This window comes from Cyrtonyx montezumae, unplaced genomic scaffold (assembly GCF_038088225.1).
Source record: "Cyrtonyx montezumae isolate F1298 unplaced genomic scaffold, pur_monq_1.0 scaffold_13, whole genome shotgun sequence".
In the NCBI taxonomy this organism is placed as follows: Eukaryota; Metazoa; Chordata; class Aves; order Galliformes; family Odontophoridae; genus Cyrtonyx; species Cyrtonyx montezumae.
The window spans coordinates 11,305,287-11,330,776 of NW_027071859.1; positions in this window are offsets into that span (position 1 = coordinate 11,305,287).

Here is a 25,490-nt window from a genome sequence, read left to right on the forward strand (position 1 = left end):
CATTCTCATATTGTTCCACTCACGTACATGCATTCAAAATGCGAATGCAGTCATTTACCCTTGTAGCTCAAACGGTCCCCATTTTGTCAGCTCAGCAGCTGAAGAGTGGGGCAGTAACAGGTAAGATCAAAGGGCTTAAATAGCCACTGCGGTCAGAATGACAAAATGCTTACAGCCTCGAATAGGATGTAGTCATTAGTCTGGGGAAATGAACTATTTTGCTGAATGGACACAATGGGAACTGATTTGGAGTGAAACAATGGGCCTTCACCTAATTGTAAGACCAGGAAGATTTGCTAGGTACACAGGAGCACTCCAGCTTCGTTTTGAAGTTAATGTGGGATGAATAAAACAATGGAAGAAATGACCCAAGCAGGGCAACATTTGAGCAAGAACACTGATGGGGTCAGGGTATTTTGACCTTTAAGGTTAACCAGATCAAAGGGTTTGCTGATTAGCAAAGTTGCTTTCTTTTTTTTTCCTTTTTTTTTCTTCTTTAATTACCATAAAATTGGTGTCTCCATGGTTATTCTTTTAGTTACCTTTGCAGGTAGAAATTCTCTATATGAAGCAGAAGAAATAATTCATGACAAGCCCTTTGTAATTTGAGAAGAGAAGGTACGTCTACTACAGAAAAACAAATCTGTGGAATGTGTTTTCTTAAGGATGATATTAATTCCTTCTATAACATAAATGTTTGATCAATTGCCCACTGCAGGCAATGGAAAAGCTTCTAAATGGTCTAAGAGAGGTCTGTCTCAGATATTAAAAGTTTAAGTTGCTAGTTTATTGAGTAATTAGGACTCTTTTAATGTCTTCATTCCATAATATTTAAAATGTATGAGAGAGTAAAGGCATTGCTTTAACCGCAAATATGGTGCCATAATAGGAGAGGTCTAAAAAGGCATCAATTTTACAAATAAATGTAGTGTCTCACAATATCAATATTTCATAATTCTATGCTGCTTTTTATTTCTGAGATATGAGAGGTGAACCCACTTTGTGGTCTGCTCTTTTTTTCGCAAGACAATGAGGGCAGAGTTAAAAATTTTACTTCCTAGAATTAGGAACTTCAATCCATATTTAGGAAAACATGTTTAAAAATGGGGCCCTAAATGAGATTTCTATGGTCACCAATTTTTTCCAAGTTACTTTGCTGTTTCAGCATTGTTTTAATCACCAAACATGAGGAATTGTCCTGTATACTTCAGTTCTCCTCACTCCCACAGCTTCTAGAAATAAGAAGGGCTAAGGAAGACTACTAGATTTTTTTTTTCATGTTGTGTTAATTCTGAAAGCTTTGTCGCTTTCTAGGTTATCTGGAAGCTGTTTCAAGTTAGATAAAGTTATCCAGGAACTGATGGAGCAGATTTAGGTGTAAAAACTCCATTACCGCTTTGGAAAAACCTGTTTGTTCTGCAGTCCTTCCTCATTTATATCCTTTTATTCTGGCAATTTATGGTGCTGAAAGCTCATTTCCTATTTCCCCAAATGACCTAGAACCATATCCTCTACAGTTCCAACTGAGACCTTGTCCTTCAAAGTCCTGTTTGCCAGTTAAAGATCTAGATCCACAGGAGCTGCTTCGTGATCCCTTGCTTTTTAACTAAAAAACAGCTCTTTGACAGGGAAATCTAAAAAAAACCCTAAACGAATTTAACATGCTTTTTGTTATCATCTGGTTGACACATTCATTTCAGTATTTTTAAGACAGATGAAAAAAAATCAGCCAAACTCACACAAGGACTTTATCTTACTTTCTCCCAGATGTTCAGCATACGTTTGGGAACATTTTGTAGACAACTGCACTTGTGCTTGCCTTCTGCAAGCATGAAAGGTGTTTTCCAGGTATGAGAAAAGAAGTATCATTTATCAGAGGGTAATAAAACATTTGGATTGCCCTTGACCTGGCACTTAGAACCCCAACATACCTTCATCTTTCAACTAGAGGTGATTGCTGTTTACTGGTAGTCAGGACATTTAGTTTAAAAGAATGATCAATTCTACTGATTCATTGCTTTTATATTTATATACACGCTCACATATAAGTGGTGATGCACTTGTCATGCTTCCATGAGATAAATCTTTTCAGGACTCTTCATTAAGAATATCTTCTAAATAAAAATTCTTATTGTTGGCTGGGATGACATATTATGTTTGTAAGCACGTATTTCAAATTAGCAATTATCGAGTGATTTGAGACAAAAAACAGAAATTTGTGAGCAAGTTATGAAATGTAGAGGAAGTGAAAATGTAATACCTGCCTCCAACATTTAGATAGGCCCTACACTTTGTTCAAGAAAATTATTTATCTGTATCATTTGTATCAGGATGTAAGAAAAGTGAGACAAAGTTTTCTCCCATATTTGGTAAACACTTCTTATTAATCCAATTTTAAGAAGCAGGCAAGGATACTTTTACATGTTTTTATGAGTTCCAGGATACTTTCTGAACTTAGAGCAAGACACCTCCTGGGGAAAGTCAGATTTGCATTACGCTTCCATTGAGAGAATTAGAACAAATTCAATATCAGATAACTCCACAAGATGCTCTGAACTGGGAAGTGTATATGCACACAAATAATTACTCCAGCCATTCTACATTAAACCATTATTTTTCCAGTAAAGCTAGTAGAGCACTGAGCTGTATATGAGAATTTGTTAAGTTAATGCAACTACATCAAATTAAGAAAGTTGTTTTTGCTTTAGAGAAAGAGAATAAAGCATGGACAAAGAAATTCTAATGCTGTATCAGTTAGTGTCCTTCTTAATGTTTTGAATGTCATCAAGGTTTCACTCTGAGACACTGAGCAGAAACTTCAGGTTCACTTCGAGTTCAGTCATTTCGGTTCCAAGCTTTAAGTTTAGCTACTTATAGTAGATATTATCAATGTCATAAAACGTTAGGGGAAAAACTGAGTCTTATATTTTTATGGTACCTAATCATTCATGATAAACATTTGCTTTAAGTAATTCACACTTTAGCTCTGTGATATTTGCTGAAGACATTGCAGTGGAATCAAAGTAGCTCAGATGACACTGTTATGGGGGTGTGCTCAGGAGGACATGGTTAGGACATTCTTGGAGATCCTGTGATCGCTTTGAAAGATTCTGGAAAGCAGCCTTTATGGAAAATATCTGGAACTCCCTCAGACTGGCATAGTTTCAGACCTCATAGACCAAGAAGGCATTCAAAGCAAAACCCAGCTCCTGAAGGGATAATTTATATGGAATTTTTGCAGTGTTTGGTATTTAGAAACCTGGATTCCATCCATTGCTAACTTATTTTTTTCCTAATTTGCCCAGAAGGCTCATGAAATGCATTACAAACCCTACATCTAAAAAAGGGAGCTGCTATTGTGTTCTCCCATAGTCTTGCTGTTGTTCAGGTATACGACTCCAGAAAATGATTTGCAATTGCACTCATCCTTGTTCTAGTCAGGATTTTAAAGAAAAGATCAAGTTAAAGGTGTATCACAGGCTCCAGCTTTGCATTCGCCTTGTTAGGTCCTGAATCAGCTGCTGGAACATACCTGGTGAGCAGCTGCAGACTGCTGCGAGTTATTGGAGACCTCCCACTTGGTTCCTCTCTGTCTACCTCTACACCCTAATTGTACATGAAGTGTTATGAAAGGGGAATTCCAGTGCTGAGAGGTGAGAGATGGAGGTTAGCTAGGGAAAGGACTTGCTGAGCAGCCACAATGGCTTAAGAAAGCATGGTGTCATGAGGAGCTGTTCAAACGGAAAGCCTTTACAGCGTGCAAATAAGAAAATAAAAGTATTGGAGGTGTTTGTGAATGTTAATATTTCAGGTTTCTTTCGACTTTTGGAGTTGCAGTTTTATAAAAGTGACAGATGATTTATCGATTTCAAAGGATGGGCATATTAGAACAGTAATCAAGTGCAGACTTAGGGAATGCTGGACATTACTTAGAAAATTAGAGACAATGAGACAGAAAACTCTTGCTCCCCTCCCAGCAGTCCCAGGTATTGCTATACGTTTTGGACGCCGAAAGGAAACAGGCATTGTGAGAAAGCCAGCATTAGGAACAGCAGTGAGCATCTCAGACCCTTGTTACCGAAATCGCAGTGGATGAGATGATCCTTCCATCTCTGTGCTTTGCCCCAGGGGAGGCTGTCACAGTGTAAAGGCTAAAGGGAACCCACTTTACATGGCCATAAGGTGAGGCAAGAGCATTCAGGGAGGAAGCACCCACCCCTGCAGTAATCACAGTCCTTGAAAAGCCTCTCAGCTCCTGCCCTTTTCATCCTGCCCCAGACCTCAGCCCCATATTCTGCAGGAGACAAACAGCCCTGAAAACCAGGCCCCTTTAAAGAACTCATGCTAAGCAGTCAAAATCAATTAGCACTCTCAAAGTAGGATGAATGATAATGGATACAGAATTTCCTTGGTACTCAGGGGACTGGGATTCAATTCCTACCTCTCCTACACTTCCTCTGTGACCTTGGGCAAACCCCTATCTCTTGCTCTTTTCCTCTAAATCATGTTTTATATATTTTTACCTCATGGGATTTTTGCAGGAAATTGGAATCCTTTGACCACGAGGTACACAAGTTCTTTATTTCACGAATCTATACAGCGTTTTAAAAGTGTAAGTTTGTGTGATTTTATGCTCTCTACATATCTTTTGGAGCTATATTAGTATTTTCTACAAAGGATCAATAAAAACCATGAAGAAATTCAGTGAGATCGTGGGTAAGACAATTATAATTCACTCAAGAACCTCTGATAAGGAGCAGGAAGGGAATGAAAGAGTAATTTTATTATTATTATTCCTGTTTTCTGTGAGACAGGTGAAAGGCATGGACAACCAATCCCCTTCTCTCAGAATCAGGAACTGACGTGAAGCTATTGATGAAAACAGCTGGGTGCAAACTGCAAGCAAAAAACTGAACCACATGACTAGGCAAGCAAACTACTTCAGAGGCAGTAGTGACAGGCATACTTGAAAGTAGATAAAGGTGAGCATCTTTGAAGATCACTCTCTTTTTCACGTGAATATTTCAAAAGGTGTCTATATCATAACTAAATATTGACACTCACCATAAGTACTCTGCATAAGGCAGCATCGTTCTGGTCACAGCTGCGTTCCAGGAAAAGAAGGTGTTCCGTAAACTCATGACAAAATCTTATAGCAATGTTTTCATATTTAAAACAACACATCAACAGGCACCTACACATGTATATGGATGCACACATGCACATTTTCAGATCCATACGTACACAAAGAAAATCAGCTAAATTGAGGGTTTGTGTCTTCACAGCCTTAGCTGAAGGGAAATTTCTTGCTGCTTAACCTTTGGGTTTGTTTTATTTTAAGACAGTTACACTTTTCTTTATGCTTTAAAAATTAGGGTGCTTTTTCTTCCCCCTATCCTTGTTTCATGCAGATGATGAACCCTTTGAAATGTGCTTGCTCTTGTTGCCCACTAGAAGGAGAGGGGTGAATGCCACATATCTAATTGTGTGTCTCCACAGAAACTTTCCTCTAATTCCTGGTTGCTAACCCACATTCTTTAAGTCCTCTGGCCTCTTTCCCAACACTCCTCCTCTGTCTCACAAAGAAAAGAATTTGCTTTTTTTCCCCCTATCCAAGGTCTTTTCTCATTTCAAAGCAAGCTACTTGAATGACTATTCAGTGTGTGCAGAATGAGGTCTCTCCACAACACTATGCTATAGTAAAAGCCGTGTGTGCTTATAAAGGCTGCTTGAAGGCAGCCCTACCCCACAGTGGCCCAGGCGGCATACACAGCACCCTGACCTAGCCATCTGTATGCAAATTCTCCACAGACTAAGTAAACTTTTATAAAAATGTTCTGGCCCCTCTTTCTGTGTGTTTAGCAATTATTAGTGCACATTGGTCCTTTTGTGTTATATTATTATGCTTTGTGTGCAGAGGAGACTCCCTGGCACCTGCGCTTGTAGGTGGCAGATGGCAGTTCTTGGCAGCAATACGGAAGTTTTCCTGAATGCAGCTAAGCCACAAACTGGCATCTTTTATTTCTTTATGTGTGTACTGAGAAGAAAGGATTAGTGGTAGATTACCAGTAGCCTATCAAGGTATTTAACAAAAAAAAAAAAAAAAGAGAGAGAGAGAGATGAAGAAAAAAACATCTAGCTAATGTTCTTTTTCAAAAACAAGAATGTATAGTGATGACTTGCATTCAAATTGCCAGCAGATAGCTAGGTAGTAATGCAGTCTGTTACACACAGAGTTCAGATTTTACCATCTGTTTTTACCAAAAATTGATGCCTTGCTGCTAACTTGTGTCTCTTGAATGCTTACTAAGTTTTGCTCCTGTGTACTTATGAGGAGGTTTGACATTGATGTAGCATGGGTTATTGATAAAGTGGTGGGTAATAAGGGATCCCAAAGTTTGCAACTATCAGATAACACAGAGAGCAATCAGAACGCAGCCAGCTCTGGGGTATGGAGAGCCATTAAATCAACCACTGCTACTCAGGGTGCTGCTCAGCATGGGTGGAAGTGGATAAATGTTGGCTAATAACATCTACTTGTGAATACCCAGAGGGAGGAAGGGTGTCTGCCTGAGATCGGACACCACACAAATTAAGAAGTCAGTGAAGGGCATACAAAACCTGTTAGATGTTAAAAAAGGGCATATGGTATTGATGAGCACGGCCACAGTAAAATCAAAGAGAGAAGGATTCCTACAGAAAGAAATAACTGGAAGAATGAGGACCTGGAAATTGGTTCTTGTTCTCCTAACACTGACAGCTCCTGAGGAAACAGGCCAGCTGTGATTTCTAAGAATGGGTGTTCCTATGGATTATATCATCTTCCTCCACAACCGTGTTTCCAGCACTACAAACAACATCTTAAAAGAGCCTTTTTATTAATATGATTTCTGTACGTTTCATTTTATAGCGTGATTCCGTGGAACATGATTTCTGCCTTTGAAACCATTTTTAATAAATGCTATCATTCTCTTTGACTGCATCCAGTGTTAGACTTCTCAGAAAATCACACAGCAGCCTAATACTCAAGGGAGAAATAGTCTGCTATGGATAGAGCGGTTCTCACCCCATTATGTGGGCAAAAGGGAGAGTATTTGAGCCACAGACCTCAGAGCACAGGGAAAATATTGTCTCGGTCCAAGGTAAGCCAGGGAGACTGTACCATGGCAGTGCAACCTTAGGTGGCCTTTTAAGAGCAAAAATGTTGGAAAAATATATGGAAAGGTAATAAGGCACACAGAACGAAAGTTAAAAAGATAGGGAGAAAAAAGGGGGCATGGGAGAAAATCAATATAAAAGATCCAAATAACAAGTGACCAAAATGGTAAAGCATATAAAAGGAAGTATATACACATCCATAAACAAACAAACAAAAAAAAAACTAGAAAAACCTCATACCACACAAAACATTCAAACAAAAAGGACACCAAAACCCAAAATGGATAAAAACATACATGGAGAGAAAAGGGTGAAGTGAAAACAGATAGTGGAACACAGACTGATGATACTGTATGCATACATAGAAAAGAGTGATGGGGTTCACCCCCCAAAAAGTACAGAAATAACAGTTATTTGAATAGTATAACTAGACACTCAGTCCTCCATCTGTGTGAAAGCCAGCTGAGGTGGACAATCTATAACTGGATTGAGTTTTGATGGGGACAGGAAAGTCCCACACCTATCAGCATTAGCCAGTAAAGAGCATGTTCCTATAGAATACAAAATTTGTTTTAAGGACATCAGGTGCAAAGCCTGTAAAAGAAAGAGAGTGTAGGTTTTATTGCATTTCAGTTCATTCTTAAAGACAGGGAATTCCCCCCAGGGCAGAAAAGACAGCAATTGTTGACATTAGCTTTCTTATTCACAGTGGAAAAAAAAAAAAAAAAAACAAGAAAGAAAACGAAACAGCTGGTCACACTATTGTTGGAATAAAAGTTATTTTGGTTGCAGTTTATAAATAGCAAACACTAGATTCAGTAAGTATACATATATACATACATAGGGTTTATACATATATATGCACGTATATACCTTTATCAAAGGGCCTTTTGGTCTACTAAGAGGAAATTAATTGGAGAACTTTACAAATGAAGCCCTGAGGCACTAAAAGAAATTGAGGAGCTCGCGACCCTTGCTAGACTGAGCTATTATGAATGTAACATACTGTAAAGCAGATGTCCAGACTAAGAAGTGCCTCAGGTGCATCATTCTTCCTCAAACATAAGGCAGAGACATTGAGCTCACAAGATCTGAAAACTTTTTGAGTTCAGTATAAATTCTCCTCCCTGTAACAATTGCCTTATGCAGCTGTCAGAAACTACAGCAACACTGAAGAGTTTTATTTCTGTTTCCATTTTTTTTTCCAATAGTAAGAGGGTAAAATGATTTTACAGAACACAGAACTGTATACACTACAGACTAGTCCTCACCATTGTTATCTGAGTGCGATGCTGTAGAAGTTAATGAAAAAAGTAGGCAGACAGTCTCCTTTGGAAGACTCAAATGCAATCTGCTTCTCTCCAGTGAGTAACAGGACATTTCGCCACTTACTTGGATTTACCAAGCATTTAAAATATAAGTTCAAGTAAAGTGTCAATATAATCCAAGCTCAAAGAAATCTAATGAGTTGCTTAAATGTAAATTCACATTTAGTTTACCTGCAGACACATCCTGGAACTGGAATTCTGATGTTTCTCTTAGGAAACTGTTTTATATTGTTGGTTAATATCAGTTTGGTTTCCTTTCAAATGGCTAAATTTCTGCTGCATCTCTGCTTCCTCCTCTGCTTTCGCCTATCTGATGAATTTCTGTAGTTCATAGTTACAGAAGAAAAAGTATCATCTTGCAAGGTACTGAAGCCATATGGCACTCACTAAAACTACCATTTTTAATAACACACAATACATGATGTCCTACACAGACTCTAACCCAAAAGGTTTTCTTTCTTCCTAGTCACCTCCATCACCTTCTTTATGCTTCAAAGTCCGGAGGTATCTGACCTTAACGTTCACTCCTAAGCAAATGCAAGGATGAGTGGAGATCAGTCAGCTTTGTAGTTTCATCCTGTACTCTGAAACATATGTGGCTGTATTGAAAAATGACATTCATGTCTTCCAAATGCATGGTTGGAAGTTGCTGGTACTACAGAAATCAGTTTTTCTCCGCTGGATTAATGTTTAAATCATTAAAATGAATTCCAGGTAAAAAAATACTGATATGCCTAGGTTATTGGTTCACTTGAAATACATCACAACAAAGGAAGGAACAGAGTAAGTGACAGAACTCCAGTACCTGGGCTATGGCTCTAGCATTGGCTAGTTCACAATATAGAAATAACCAACAAGAATGAAAGATACATACATGTAAGAAGCAATCCTATTTTCCTTTTGTGATGAAAGGAATACAAACCTGTTCTTTGATTACATTAGAGACCAGTACTCACTAGGAAAACCTGAACACAACTCTTTCAGATAACTCAGTATAGACATGGGTATGTACACATATTAATATATACATATTGATAAAGTTATATTGGAGAGGTCATTTAATTTTGTATTGGAAGCCAATATCAAACTGTTAGAGACTAGGAAAAAACACGAAATTCAGCAGACTGTTTATACCTGATACTGGCTAATGGAAGTACTAGTGTTGTTTTCAGAAAGTCTGTTTGGATTATAGGAAATGGTTTTTTTTGTTGTTGTTTTTTGTACCCAAGCAAGCAAATATACATCTATAATATAAAAACATTCATTTTTTATGGTTTCAATTTCCATTTTGTTTCACTCCCTAGATATCATTTATGGTTAAGACCCCTCCCAGAAAATGAGCCAGTGTACTAAGACAGAGTCTTGTGCCTTCAAATTGAACTGCGAAGTTTTCATCCCAAGTTATCTGAATTCACAAAACTTCACAATCTGATCATTAATGAAGACTCAATGAAATCTAAGAGGTGTGCGTGTGCACCACGTTATTCAATTGAGCGCAAGGAATCAAAGAGTGGCTTTGGGGTGGAAGAGCCCTCAAGGATCATCATAAGTTTAAACCTCCCTACCACAAGCAGAGATGCCAGCCACGAGATCAGATACTAGATCAGAATGCCCAGGGCCCCATCCAACCTGGTCTTAAATTCCTCCAGGGACAGGGTATCCACAGCTTCTCTGGGCAATCTGTTCCAGCACCTCACCACTCTCTCAGTAAAATACTTCCCCCTGACATCTAACCTAAATCTCCCTTCCTTTAGTTTAAAACTACTCCCCTTGTCCTATAACTATCTACTCATGTAAAAAGTTTATTTCCCTCATCTTTATAAACTCCTTTTAAATATTGGAAGGCTACAATAAGGCCTGCCCACAGCCTTCTCTTTTCCAGGCTGAACAAGCCCAGTTCTTGCCTTGTGTCTTGAACAAGCCCAAAAATAGCCAGCCTATTTTCACACAAGAGGTGCTCCAGTCCTTTGATCAGTGGCCCTCCTGTGGACCTTCTCCAAAAGCTACACATCTTTCCTGTGTTGGGGGCCCTAGACTTGGACACAGTACTCCAGGTGCAGCCTCACAAGGGCAGAATAGAGGGGGACAACTACCTCACTCACACTGTTGGCCATCCCTCTTCTGATACTATTGACTCTCTGGGCTGCAAGTGCACACAGGTGGCTCACATTAAATTTTTAATCAACCAGGACCTCTAAGTCCTTCTCAGCAGAGCTACTCTGAGGGATTTCTTCTCCCAGTTTTTATACAAATCTGGGATTACCTTGGCCTAAGTTCAAAAACTTACACTTCGCTTTGTTGAACCTCATTAGGTTCACATGGGCCCACCTTTTGAGTTTATCAGGGTTCTTCTGGATGATATCCCTTCCTTCTGCTGTATTAACTGCATCGCTCAGCTTGGTGTCATCAACAAACTTATAGAGAGTACACTCAATCCCATTATCTGCACCATTTATAAAGATGTTAAAGAGTCCTGGACCCAAGACATACACCTAGAGGACACCACTCATTACCAGCCTCTACCTGGGCATGGAGGCATTGACCACAATGCTCTGTGACCTTCCAACCATTTCCTTATCCACCAAATAGTCTACCCTTTGAATCCATCTCTCTTCAATTTAAAGACAAAGTTATGGTGGAAAACCATGTCACAGGCCTTGCAGAAGTCCAGATAGATGACATCAGTTGCATCCCCTTTGCCAACCAATGCCATCACTCCATCACAGAAGGCCAACAGATTGGTCAGGCATGACCTTCGCTTAGTGAAGCCACTTTGGCTGTCTCAAATCACCCTCTTGTCCCTCTTGTGCCTTAATGTATCATCCAGAAGGATCTGTTCCATGATCTTCCCAGTCAGAGAGGTGAGGCTCACCAGCTTGTATCTCCCCAGGTCCTTCTTCCTTCCTTTCTTGTAAATGGTGATGTTTTCCTTTCTCCAGTCTGCAGGGACTTTGCCTGACAGCCACAGCTTTTCAAATGTGATGGAAAATAGCTCAGCAACCACATCAGCCAGTGACCCTGGGATGCATGTCATCCAACCTCATGGGCTTGTACACATTCAGTCTCATGAGTTAGTCTCAGACTTGTTCTGCCCTTAAATCAGGAGTGAGTTTGCTCCCACAGTTCCCAAATAGAGGTTCAGGTTCAGGGATGTAAGAATCCCAGTTGCCAGTGAAGACTAAGGCAAAGAACTCATTGAGTACTTTAGACAGTCATTCCTCATTTAGCAAAGGAGGTATACTCTCTTCGGCCTGCCTCTTCTGACCTACGTACCTGTAGAATCTCTTCTTGTTGTTTTTAACATCCTTCAGCAAGTTTAGCTCATGGCTTTCCTAATCCCATCTCTGAAAGTCTAGACAGCACCCCAGTATTCTTCCCAGATGATACATCCTTGCTTCTACTGCCTGTACTTGCCCCTCTTTACCCTCAATTTGATCAGCAGGTCCTTGCCGAACCATGCTGGTTTCCTACCTCCCCTGCCTGCTTTCTTATTCTGAGGGATGGATCAGAAAGGCAACCATAAAGAGTAGCCAGCTTTGTTCCACTCCTTTGTCTCTAAGTGTTTTTCCTACCCAATAATTCATTAAACAGCCTGAAATTTACTCCCATGAAGTTCAGGGTCCTGACTCCACTCTTTACCAGACTTGTGTTCCTTGAGATCACAAACTCAACTAGGGAAAGGTTGCTGCAGCCCAGACTGCCTCCCATCTTTATATCTTTAACAATCTGCTCCACATTGGTGAACACTAAGTCCAGTAATAGCTCACTTCTAGTCAGCCTGTCCAATACTTGAGCCAGAAAGTTATCATCAATGGATTCCAGGAGTTTCCAGGACCACTGACAGCTTACTGTGTTTTCTTTCCAGCAGATATCCTCATCCTGAAGCAGGAAGACCTCGTGAACAGGCTCCTTTTGATGCAGCAGCCTGCAGAAGACCTTGACCACCAGCTGTCCTTTATTGGTCCTGCCCTTCATTTTAACTCACAGGCTCTCCACCTGTTCCTGACTGTTTCTCAGAGGGAGCTCCTGGCAGTCCAAAAGGGATGTGTCTGGGATGAAGAAAAAAAAAAAAAAGCAGGAAAAAAAATAATGAGAACACTTTTCTGGGCAATTAACCTGTGAATTTGAAATTGATAATTCTAAGTTAAATGCCATTATCTCACCAAAGCCCTTACCAGTGAAACCCATCCAAATCTTGAATGATTAATTTCTGATTATTCAAGGCTTTCAAGATGCTTCATTCCTTTCATGAAATAATCAGCACTGTTGAGTCTTGCTGAACTCAGGTAATTCAAGTTGCACTCATCACCTTGCAGAACTAAAAGAAACATGTTTTGTGGAAAGACACCATTCCACAAATAGCCTTATAAAAAGCCTTATTATTACATTCGTATATCACAAGTGAGATTTATTTCATTTTACTGTGACCACTCAGAAGTTAGGCATTATTCATCTCAGAATTCCCTACAATTAAAGGAGAGATGGGCATCTCTGAAGAGATTTCTCACAGCTGTCTTAAACACCTGCCATGTAACAAGATGAACTGCCTTCTGGGGGTGCCCATCTCTCACTACTGGCTGCAGGGAGACCCTAGAATATTAGCTTGGAATATGTATACAACTGAAGCTAATTGAGATGGATCACAGTCTGAGAATATTTGTTCCTTTGCACATGTTATGTAAATAACTGTCCACTTTCCTAAGCAGATAAGAACATGTGAGTCACAGCTTTACAGCACTATTAAGACAGTCCGTTTCCAACACCCTACCATTTGTTTTCAGGTGGGATCCAATTCACCAAGTCAGTGAAGCTCAGTGAGAAGTGAAATGACCCTATGAACCTATGAAATGCTTAAGGTCAGGTTGGATGGAGCCATGTGCATCTGATCTACTAGATGGCAACCCTGCCCACAGCAGTGGTTGGAATGAGCTCTCTTCCAACTCAAGCCATTCTATGACTTTATGAAAAATAAAACTGAGCTCCAGGTACTTTAAAGATCGATTCTGTGAGAATCTCCCTCTCTGTCAGGGGAATTCCACTCAATGAACATATAAAAACAAACAAATAAACAAACAAAAACAAACAAAACCCACCACCGCTATGAAAATCAGCTTCCTGCAGAACAAGTGGAAACATAATACTGCAGAATTGCAGTATCATTATTGTTTTTTTCTACCAAGAAGAAAACTTCAGCAAGAAAAAAAACAACAGACAATAGTGAAGCAATTTCTGGGGAAGGACCACAAAAGAGAATTAAATTATGATCATAACAGAGATTTATCTTTAGAGATAAAGCTGAATGATTCACCTTACCTTTTCTGAACAAACTTCATGCTACAGTAACACTCCTATGTGTGCAACATACTTAAAAAAGCTGAGATTACAGGTGAAATTATGGTTCTAAGAAACTAAAAACCTGCAGTAATCCTTGACAGGCTTATTAAAATAAATGCAGCTTTGATTTTTATATAAATCATACAGTACTATATACATAAACCTGGAACTTGTAATATAAGGGAAATTTCAAAATGTTGTCTGGCATTCATTCCTGGGGAGGAATTAACTCTAATGGCCTTGAGATAGAGCGCCAACAGGAGGATGTAAAAGGCAAAGCTCATAGATGAATATGAGGTTCATGGCATTTAAACATTTTAAACAATTATATTCTAAGGTTGATTCTGCAGGCTGCCTTAGTCACTATCTCCAGTCAAGACTCTTGTGTAAATGGGGTTTGTTCTACCCTGACAGTGTGCCTATTGTAACTTGGGGCCACCTGTTAGACAGCATGAAGTGTTGCCTAAAAAAATACACAATAAGCAGATTGTTTGTTACAGTTGTGCACAGACAACTGTATTAGTGTTCTTCACACCATATGTCTATATAAACAGAGCTGCAGTGAGCTATTCACCAGACTCAAATACTGATGAAGAAGCTTCTCTTAAAAGACCCGGGCATTGGTTCACCTGTTAGGCTTACATCAGGATTCCAAATGCTTTGTATCAAAAAATAAATATTCCTTCAGGAGTTTCTGCAATAAGTTTTATGCTAGAAGTAAAAAGCAAACAAACAAACAAAATACCTCCACAAAACCAAACCAAATAAACAAAAACAGAAATCTCACATTAGGTGGTTTTAGTAGTTCTGTGTAAAGGGAAGAGGAAGGAAATTCACTGTACAAAAGTATTTTGGCTGCCTTCTGAAGTAAAAAAATGTTATATCATTTCATATAATATGTGATGACCACTGTTATTGTTTTTGTTATTGCTATTATAAAGTACTCCTTCATCCATGTGTCAAAGCTCAATTTGAAGTTCTGTAAGTGAACTTACAATCTCAGTCATCACGCTTCTTGGAGCCTTGGTGAAACTACCATGGACAGCCTTTTTTACTCATTTCATTGGATTCTAGAGAGGGCAAGGAAAGAAAATGTCTCTTTTCCTCTTGTGCAAGTAAATTAAAAAACAGACACCACTGACAGCCATGAGGAAGGGGAAATGGAAGAGGAAGGAAGGACTACACTGGGGCCATTTAACAAGACTGGTGCGTGGGAATAATGGCTCAGCGTCTGGTTGGAGATTGGTGACAAGTGGTGTCCCTCAGGGGTTAGTACCGGGACTGGTGTTCTTTAACATCATCATCAACAGCAGGGTTGAGTGCCCTCAGTGAGTTCTCAAATGACACTATGGGGTGCAGTCAGCATGCCCAAGGGACAGGATGCCATATAGAGAGCTAGACAGGCTCCAGCAGTAGGCCCTGGAGAACCTCATGAGGTTCAATATATCCAAGTGCAAGGTCTTGGACCTGGGCCATGGCAATCCCTGCTGTCAGTACAAGCTGGGAATTGAAAGGATGAACTATAGCCCCACTGAAAAGGACTTGGGGTACTGGTAGATGGCAAGTTGGACGTGAACCAGCCATATGCCCTCAAAGCTCAGAAAGAAAACTGTATCCTAGACTGCATCAGAAGAAGCATGGTCAACAGGTCAAGAGGAGTAATCCTGCTCCTCTAGTCTGTGCTAGTGAGACCTCACCTGGAGTGTTGCATCCAGACTTTCAGTCCTCATTGCAGGGGAGATGCAGACCTGTTAGAGCATGTCCAGAGGAGGTTCACAAAAATGATCTGAGGAAAATGGTTTCAAAACAAAAGAAGACAGATTTAGATTGGATATAAGGAAAAAGTTTTTTATGGTAAGTGTAATGAAACACTGGAACAGGTTGCCCAGAGCAATGCTGGTATTTCCATCCTTGGAGACACTCAAGGTCAAGCTGTACAGGGCTCTGAGCACCCTGATCTATCTAGCTGTAGGTGCCCCTGTTTATTGCAGGAGAGTTGGACTACATGACCTGGAAGTGTCCCTCTCCACCTTGAAAGATTCTATGATTCTGTGATTCTATAATCACTTGTATTAACCCAGGTCTTAGTAGTCATTGTGTCATGAGATCAGAAATAGTAAACAAAGCTTATCAAGTTCTATTACACAACTGACAACACTACAGCATACGTAAGAAGGCATATATTAATTTCTGTTCTTCCTGTCACTTTGGTAGCAGAAAAGAGGCATGGAGCAGAAGCCTCTTTGGCTGCCATACTCCCTAATTAGCTTCCCTCCTGGAGCTGGTGCAGGTGTGGGACATAAACTCATCCAGCAGAAAAGCCATTGCATCTACATCCTCATGGAGCAAGGGCACAGAACCAACAAAATGTGAAACAGGGGTCACCATCTGGTGCCCGCTCTGCCCCCAGAACAACCTGGCTCTGTATTATGTCCTTCAAGGCCAATTTTTTTTTTTTATTATTTTTTGCATGACACTGTAGCCCCTAGAAAAAAGAATTTTTGCAGAGGCTAACAGCATTGTTCCTACAGCACTAAAGATGATCTAAAACATGCAAAACACCTATCAGAGAAAATAAATAAATAAATTCTGAGGGGATTTGTATTCGCTGGCATAGAACAAAAGAGCCACAGCAATTTATTTTCTAATGTCTCTTACAAATGTTCACCTTAGTGCTGAACTCCTCTAAGCTGCATAGATCAACTGTTCTAGCTCCAAATACATATTGGAATTGTAAGCCCGTTTTTCATGTATGAAGTATTTACTCTGATAGTGTTAATAGGAGCTAGGCAGGTTTTGGTTCCATTCAAAACAAAAATATTATGAGCTAATCTTCTGCCTTTTTAATTGTTTTGTGCTTGAGTAGAGTGCTTGCTCTAAGAAGCAGTATTAAAGAGATGAGTTTTAAAAGGTTCTGCTTCAAGGATAGTTATCTTATCTTTTTTTTTTTTCCCAAAATAAATGTGATTTTTTTTTTATCTGTGCTGGTTTATTTCTATTATCTCAAAGAATACAGTGCCTCCCAATTTTATGCACTGTATTGGTCTACGGAATAATTTGTCATAATATAGTCATCACTAAACAAACAAACAAACAAACAAAAAACGATGGCATTTTTTCAGTACCGTTCTGTGTAACATTTCTGAATTTCTTATTTCATTGTCAAAGCACTTTTTTTATATCCAAATGCAGGCCAAAGTCTGACACTATGTATTTAACTTCCTTCTTTCCCAAGTCAAACATTCAAATTAATTCACGGACAAATAAGATTTTGAAACAGTTTTCCTAGGTATACATATGGGGACACTTTGGGTGAGTACTGAAATTATTTTGTAATAGTAATACCTAGAGATCCTTACCTGAATGTTTCTACTCTAACAGTCCAGAGCAGAGCGCTAACACATGAGGGATATGGCCACATAAAAATAAAGGGGGTGCGATTATAGCCTGCACAGTTTCAGCCTACCTCCTGCAGTTACAAGAAGCAGTGAGAATACCATGACACAGTTTCTAGCAACCCAGCAGCGAGTTGTTGCTACAAGCTTTGCAGTGAAGGACTCCGCATTTTAGAAAAACTCAGGTTCCAAGTTAGGAAAATCACAGGTGGAGGGGAGTGAAGAATCACAACAGGCTAAAGAATTCTTTTCCTTACGATCCCAAGATCCACTTCAGCCACGTTGACTGCTATCAATGGCTTTAACTTATGTTTCTGATTCAAGTTAATATCATATACCACTTCCTTGTCTAACTAGAGGTTATTGCCATCTTGGCTATGAAAGAATGTGCCATACTCCCACATACTGCATCTATGTTTCAAAGCCCAACCCAGAGAGACAAAAAGGGAAAGGTAGAAGCTTGATTAAACTTCTCTTACAGAGCAATCTAAAACAGCACAACCACATCTACAACACATCACAGATGGTCTCAGAAACAGCAGGAAGCCTAGGCATGAGGATGGGTGCAAAGTGTTAGGAGACAACTAGCCTGGCAGGAGTATTAGCTGAATTGTTCCAAAACTGAATTGAAGGAGTTTTTTTGCAAACAAGCAATGCAGATGGATGATAAATTTGGCCTCAAACCCTACTCCAAGACTCCAACCCTCACACAAACTCACACTGAATACAAATCCTCAGTCAAAAGACTAGTCCAAGCACAAAACTCTAGATAAAAAAGGACAATATAAGCTTACGTATAATTGTTAGACTTATGAACAGAGAAAATGTGTTTGTTTTATTTTCCTTGTGAAACAAACAAAAGAGAATCTCTTTTCTGCCCAAACACTATCTTCAGTTACACCAAACCTTTCATTTCATTATCAAACTGTTTTCATATATACTAGTGCTTTAGTTCCTTCTTTATAAAATCTGATTACATGTAGATCATTCTGAAAGTAATACCTCCATTTTATTTCCACGAAAACTACAACATATACAAAGAGAGCAATGACACTGATAGAGCAAATTCTCATCTACAAAAGCTGTTTTTCAACATAGCCACCACCACTAGCTATGCATTTTCACCAGAAATGAACAAGAGCCTGTGTGCCACATCCATAAAATCTGGACCAGCAGAGGTGACCACTGTTTCACACGTGGCATCACTGCTAGGAAAATGGTGGAAGCATAGTCCATCTTTCACTGGCCCAAACAAATAGAAGTCAGAAGGCAACAAATCTAGTCTAAATGATGAATATGGTAGGACAAGGTTTAGCCTTAAGAAAACTGAGAGGGAACTGATCCAGGTTTACAAATATCTGAGGTGTGAGGGACAAAGTGGTGAGGCCAGACTCTTTTTAGAAGTGTATGGAGACAGGACAAGGGGAAACGGACAGAAACTGCAGCACAGGAGGTTCTGCATGAATGTGTGCAAGAACTTTACGGTGAGGGTGACAGAGCACTGGCACAGCTGCACAGAGAGTTGGTGGAGTCTCCTTCTCTGGAGATATTCAAGACCCGCCTGGACGCCGACCTGTGCGACCTGGTGTAGGGAACCTGCTTTGGCAGAGGGGTTGGACTCGATGATCTCTTGAGGTCCCTTCCAACCCCTGTGATTCTATGATTCTATGACAATCCATCCAAGACTGGCAATGTGCTCCATGGTCTTCAAACTGGTATGGGGCCTGGCATTATCGTTCTGCAAGAGAAGAGAAATGATGTCTTCTCTGATTTGACTCTGGAAGCTCAAGCCTTCAACTTAGTGTCATAGTGCAGCTGCCAGAATTGATGGTTTGTCTGGGTTCCAGGAAATCCAGATGGATCACCCCTTTCCTATCCTAAGAAAGTGCACATCACTCTGCCCACTGGGGGCTGCATCTTGAACCTTTTCATCAATAAGGAATCAATGTCACCACCCCATGGACTGCTGTTTGGACTCCAGCTCATAGTGACCCCATGTTTCATCACCGGTAAGGATGAGATCCAGGAAACTGTCATTTTCAGCCTCATATTAGTTCAACAGGTTTTGAAAAATGTCCAACTGGAGATGTTTCTGTTCTTATGTGAGAATCTATGTGACCCATCTGGCAAAAACTTTGTTATATTCCAACACTGTTACTGTAGTTTCCAATGCAATGCAGCTGATATTCAGATCTGCACACTGTTCCTTGTGTGTAATCTGATGATTCATGTGGATGAACTGATTTAGACTCACTTCATTTTGTGGTGTGACAGCTGTGTGTGACCTTCAGGAAAATGGCTTGTCTTTCACGTTGCTGTCACCATTGCTAGAACCCACTGCTTCACTCTGTTCACATCCACTGTTTGCTCTCCACAAATGTTCAGCAAGTGTCAATGAATAAAGAAATTCAATGACACCTTTCTGCTTCATATACCCTTCCATGTGAGACACCATTTTGTCAGACTGCCCCTCTGCTGCCATCTGTCACACAACAACAACATATAACAGAATACTGTCACAAAGGTGCAGTCTCTACTGCCATACCACCAACACCTGTCTCCCACATGGTGGGTCTATATCATAATAAAATAGGAGGCGTTACTTTCAGATCAGCACTCATATTTAGCATGGAAACTTCAAAACTGAAATTTGAATGCTATTTTTTTTCAGTATCTTACTTTTGTCAGATGAGAAGGAAATAAATGGAAGTTGAAAGTTCTCACACTTTAATTCACCTTTTTCTTTTTTTTAAACTCCAAAACTACCTTTCTGACAACCTCATTTTAACAAATGTGCTACGTATGAAACAACTATTTTATCACAGATTCTTCCTAATACAAGGAGAACGTAGACTTCAACTGCTGAAGTCATGGAATTTTTCAACATCAATTTTTTAAATTTTACTCCACAATTAAAGTTTTCCTTGAAAATGAAGAAGGAATGTAAAAGTGTACAGTGGGATTACAAAACCCATATATAAAAAATTATGTATGTCTAGTTTTACCTGTCAATTTTTATATAAAATGGCCAACAAGAAAGCTGCAAAGCTATGCATGATACACCAGTACACATGACCATTCCCTTCTTTGCTTCTTGAAGAACCTCATCTACTTTCCCCTCCAGTCCTTCAAGCAGCTTAGCTCTGAGAGAAATGAGGACATGTACAAATAAGTAAAGAACCACAGTAAAGCAAAATATAAAAGGAGCAGTTGAAGAGAATTATTATAGTCCTATGGCACTGTGAAAGCTGAGATGTCAGAAACACGCATCAGGAATTGGGAACACAATATTCTAGAACTGTTTTTATTATCCTAGTAATCCTAGTAATTTTTTTATTATATTAATATATATATATTTTAACTGTCTATGGAAAATTTTCTTGTTTATTTATTTTGTTTATGTATTTGGAGATTTTGACTAGAAAGGAAAATAGAAAAACAGAAGGTGAAAAAGAAAACCCAGTCCTTTCCTAGGCTGCAGTTTTCTGGGACTGTCTTTCCCTGACTGAAATTTTATCATCGTCTTCATTTGTTTGTATGTTACCAGTTCAACACCACTCATTTCAAGTTGTTAAATTACACAGCTCTTGTTATTTAGATTGTAAATGCCCTGAATCAAAGCCGGTGTCAATGGGGGCTTGAAAATATTCCTGGCATGCACATTATATTGAGAGGCTCCTGGCTGCTCCTTTAACATATATGTCCATCATTATTTGTTCAGCTTCTTCTGGGATCAGAGTTTATTAAACAACAGAACAAAAAAGCAGTCAAAACAAAACAAAATCACAGACCAAGGCCACATTTCCTTGCAACTCTACTTTCTTCTGTGTCACTCAGAGTTTCTTGGAGGTACTACAGAGGTTTTTTAAGATACTGGTACATCACTGGTAACCTGTGTATAACATCTCCCTTAGACTCAACAACAGTCATGCTGTTGTGATGACTGCAATACCAGAATATAGTTGAACTATGAACTCTTTTGGGGTATGACAATGGTTGTTTTGTTCTTGCTTTTGTTTAATCTGCCTAAATATACAGCTCTACAAAGGCAGATCTGAATGATGAAAATGGTGCACATAAATGTTTTTTGTTCTGTTTTGTTTTCTAATCCAATCTTAGCTTAGAGGTATATCCTTACATAGCATTAATTTGTGCTGGTTGGTGTATTGGCTCCCCAGCAGTCAGCTGGGGCAGCTCTGTCAACTGATGATTTGTTGTAGTTAAATAACTCCTTTAATTTACTACTGTATCATTTAGGAGAAACCACAGAAAAGTAACTTCCTGCTAAAACTGATTAGAGATTTAGAACTCCACCTGCAAAATGTATACACACGGTTTTATTCTATTTTATTGCCAAAAAATAAAAAAAGACTCAACTTGAATTTTTAGTGGGATCTTGAAACCTCAGAAATGACACAGAAATTTTGTGACATTTGACTAAAGAGCAAATCATATTCTCCAGCAGTATCTTAGGCCATCAGTGAATACTATGTATGTGAGACCAAGATGACAAACAGTTGACTCTACATAAAATATATTATTTGAATTCTTATCCACAACTAAAACAGGAGGCAAAATTCCACCAATAAGAGGGAGAGGAAGCTGGGTGAGGGCACAGGACAGAAAATTAAAATTTGTCCAGGTTTTCTATTTTCTAATCATCTCCTATGATTCTTTTCCTATCTCCAAAGTGTTTTAATCAGCGCTTAATGAAAATACTAAATAAAATAAAATAAAATGTTAGTTACAAAAATGACTGTAATTTTCTATCTATATAGATAGGATGAACAATATGCATTTTTCATATGACATTTCACTGAATATTGAGATTTAATAATGTATTTAACTCTAACTTCCAATTTTATATTTTTGGTCCATTTGTATTCTTCTGAAATAGGCTTTCTAGGGTCAAGATATGCTATTGAGAATTAAGCAATACTGGTCTTTTTCAGTGGCTTTGTGTTAATATATCCATTTCACTTTAGATGGCCTTGTATTGCCAGAATTGGCCATTTTAGGCTTATAAATCTTAAAGTAGTTCCGTAGATTTAAGGATATGTTAATGTAAGTAATTATGACCTACCTATCAGGAAGTTTCCCTCCCATTTCACTTATTTTAAACCACTCCCTACTATTGCTGGATGCTGTTCATCTACATTTTATGCACTGCCAGCTCCTGCGCCTTTGTAAGCATCACTGCTCCACAGGATTATATTGACTTACTCCTTCTCAGGATCTGATCCATACTTTCTATCTCTGTAGAATGACTTAGGCTAAATTATACCTTATAAATCTATTCTAGTTGGGATTTTCTGTCTCTCAAGCTTCCAACAGGAAAGCTTGTATTCAGGTTTCACAGCTGGGCAACAAAGGACTTCCCCTGGGTACTATGCCACTCTTTTAAAAACTAAAGCACACGGACTATGGAGGCCCAGCATTTAAACAGCAACATTTGCTACCCTGGCTGAAGGAAAGAAAGAGTAATCTCACGCTGTAAATTTGCTAGAGAAACAACATGCTGGTAAAGGTACACATGAAACAAGACTGTCAGCTCGTTTCTTCCAGCCCCACCGGCTTTATCAATAGCGTTAAGCACAACATTCATAGGAGCCCTTTGTGCTGGGAGGGAAACCGCAGCGCTCCGCCCCACAGCCGGCCCATGCATATATACGTGTCTATGGATGTATATAACCCACAGTGCCCCGTGGAGGAAGGATCTCCAGTGGGACGGCAGGTGGTGGCCCCCACGGACAGCCTTTCTCTGCACGCTGCAGACGGGTTGGCCGGCTGCCTGGCAATCCACTAGGACTGACACATTTTGGGCAGAGCAGCGGTACGGAGGGAGCCATGTGGCCGATGTTAGTAAACATTATCCGGCACAGTCTGGCGTGCCACCGCCGGCAGCGGGAGGGTGAGCGGCTGGCAGGACGCAGGGCTCGGCCGGGGCCACCGAGCTGCCCAGGGCTGCCCGCCAAGGCCCGTCCGCCAGCAGCTGCTCCCGTCGCCATGGCAACGGCGGCCGAACAATGGGCCGCAAATCCAGCGGGCGGCCTACATCGGAGAGCCCTATGGAGAGAGAGGGCCCGCTGCAGGGAGAGGGCTCGACGCCCTGCTCCCCCTGATGAATATTCTGTAAAAAATAAAACAAACAAACAAAGGAACAAACGAAAGGCACACAGGACAGCACCAGGCTGTATCATCTCCCCCATCTCCTCTTCGGGAACACTTTGCCACTCTGTTTTTGGACATGCAGAGTCCTCCATCCTGCATCTCGGTTGTGCCACTCCCCAGGAGCAGGTGTAGGAGCAAAGGCTGGATTGCTCAGTGCTAAAATAGCAGGGGCTCCATTTCAAGGGAAAATGATTGGGCTCAGAGGGAGTTTTCTCTCGTGAATTTTAGGCGTGACAGGAAGAGTTTGGACTCTTCCATTTATTTAGCCCAACATTGTCAGAGACCTGAGGGGCTTCTGGACATAGCCGCCCTCCTGGGGACAGACCTCTCAGGCTTTTTTGCCCAAACTTAAGGCTTTCAGCTTAATTCTGCCTTCAAATCCACCCTTCTTCTGACTGAAAGAAAATTATACATAATAAAATATACTATATAATTATATACTATATTACATATATATAAAACATATATAATTAATATATGACATAATATATAACATATAACATTATACATATATATAATGGAAGAAAACAAACAAAAAACAGGGGAATGGCATTTAATATTCCTCACGTCCTTTGATAAGCAACTGGGCAGTCTTGAGCTTTCCACTCAAAAACAGGATTGTCCTTGTGACAGGACAAGGGGAAATGGTTTTGAACTAAAAGAGAGAAAATTTAGACCAGATATAAGGAAGGAGCTTTTTAATGTTGTATGGGAACTGCCAAATCACAGCCTGAACCACTGATTGGTCACCTGAAGTAAGCACCAAGTCAACCATGGGGCCACAAGTGGAGGTGATATACCTGTGTGATTGGAAGGGGTGGAGCCTGGCTCCACCTCTCCCAAATCCCATTTAAAGGCTGACCACCACCAGGAAAGGATCTCTTCTTGGAGATCTCTCCTATGTGGAGCCTACTGCAAACCTTTGTCATCTTTAAGGTGAGCTATCTTCCTTTTTGTATTATTTGTGTATCAGCTATATGTAGACCTATTCAAATATGCCAGCATCTGTACTATTTTTTGAGTATCATCTTTGAGATTACTCATGTTACAAATGTAAAGGTAGTGAGGTACTGGAACAGGTTGCCCTGGGGGGTGGTGGATGCCCTAACCTTGGAGACATTCCAGATCAGGCTGGACAGGGCTCTGGGCACCTGGTTTAGCTGTAGTTGCCTCTGTTCATTGCAGGGCAGTTGGACTAGACAGTCTTTAAGGGTCCTTTCCAACTCAAAGGACACTGTGGTTCTGTATAACCTGGGAAAAGCAAAGGTAGGCTCCCTCTTGCACTTGCAGCATGAAGTATTTCTCCTACTTTCAAGGTCTCTGTATCTGTGTGCAAGGAAGGAAACCTTTAAAAGAGGAGTGGACACAGTCATAAACTTGGAAGAAAGAAAAACAGCAGCAGCCTCTGCACATAAATAAAAATAGCATCCTCTCCTTGTAGGTCTAATAATAATTTATTAAAATCTTTTCTTGCCGACCTCAGTGTCTCACAGAAGCTACTCCTTCACATATATCAGAAGCTTCTCCTTCATCAGTGTTGTTGCACCCAGACAGCAAACCCTACTCACTGTTTGGACAGCAGTTCCAAATTTTGGGAGATCTTCATAGAGATAAGCAACACTTCTACAGAGTACATTCAAGTCTCCTGTCCTCTATCAGATACAGAAACTTCAGAAAGCAGATTTTCTTACATGACTGCTCTTTCTCCGTACCATATCAGTCTTTTGGGTTTGATGGCTCTTGTATAAGTCTCCTGTGAAACCCAACACAGATTTTAGGAGCAACTGGTTCTTATTATACAACCAAGACATATTTATGCTTTCTGCAGAATCTCTTGAGAATCTGTTACCCAGTAGAAGTCTGTATCTTTGTACAATTTTGTTGACTTACCAAGTGCCACTTGAAGGAACTGTGTAAGCCAAATTGTGCAAGACAAATGTCCCTGTGTGTTAAGAAAGGATTGTATGGAAGTGTCTTCTTTATCTGCATGTGTATGTGTTCAAGATGACATGAGCCTAACCCATAGCATAGGAGGAAGTAATTAAGAAGAATCTCCTAAATACTAGGTATGTCATCCCTATGGGTAATATGTCATATGCAGTCC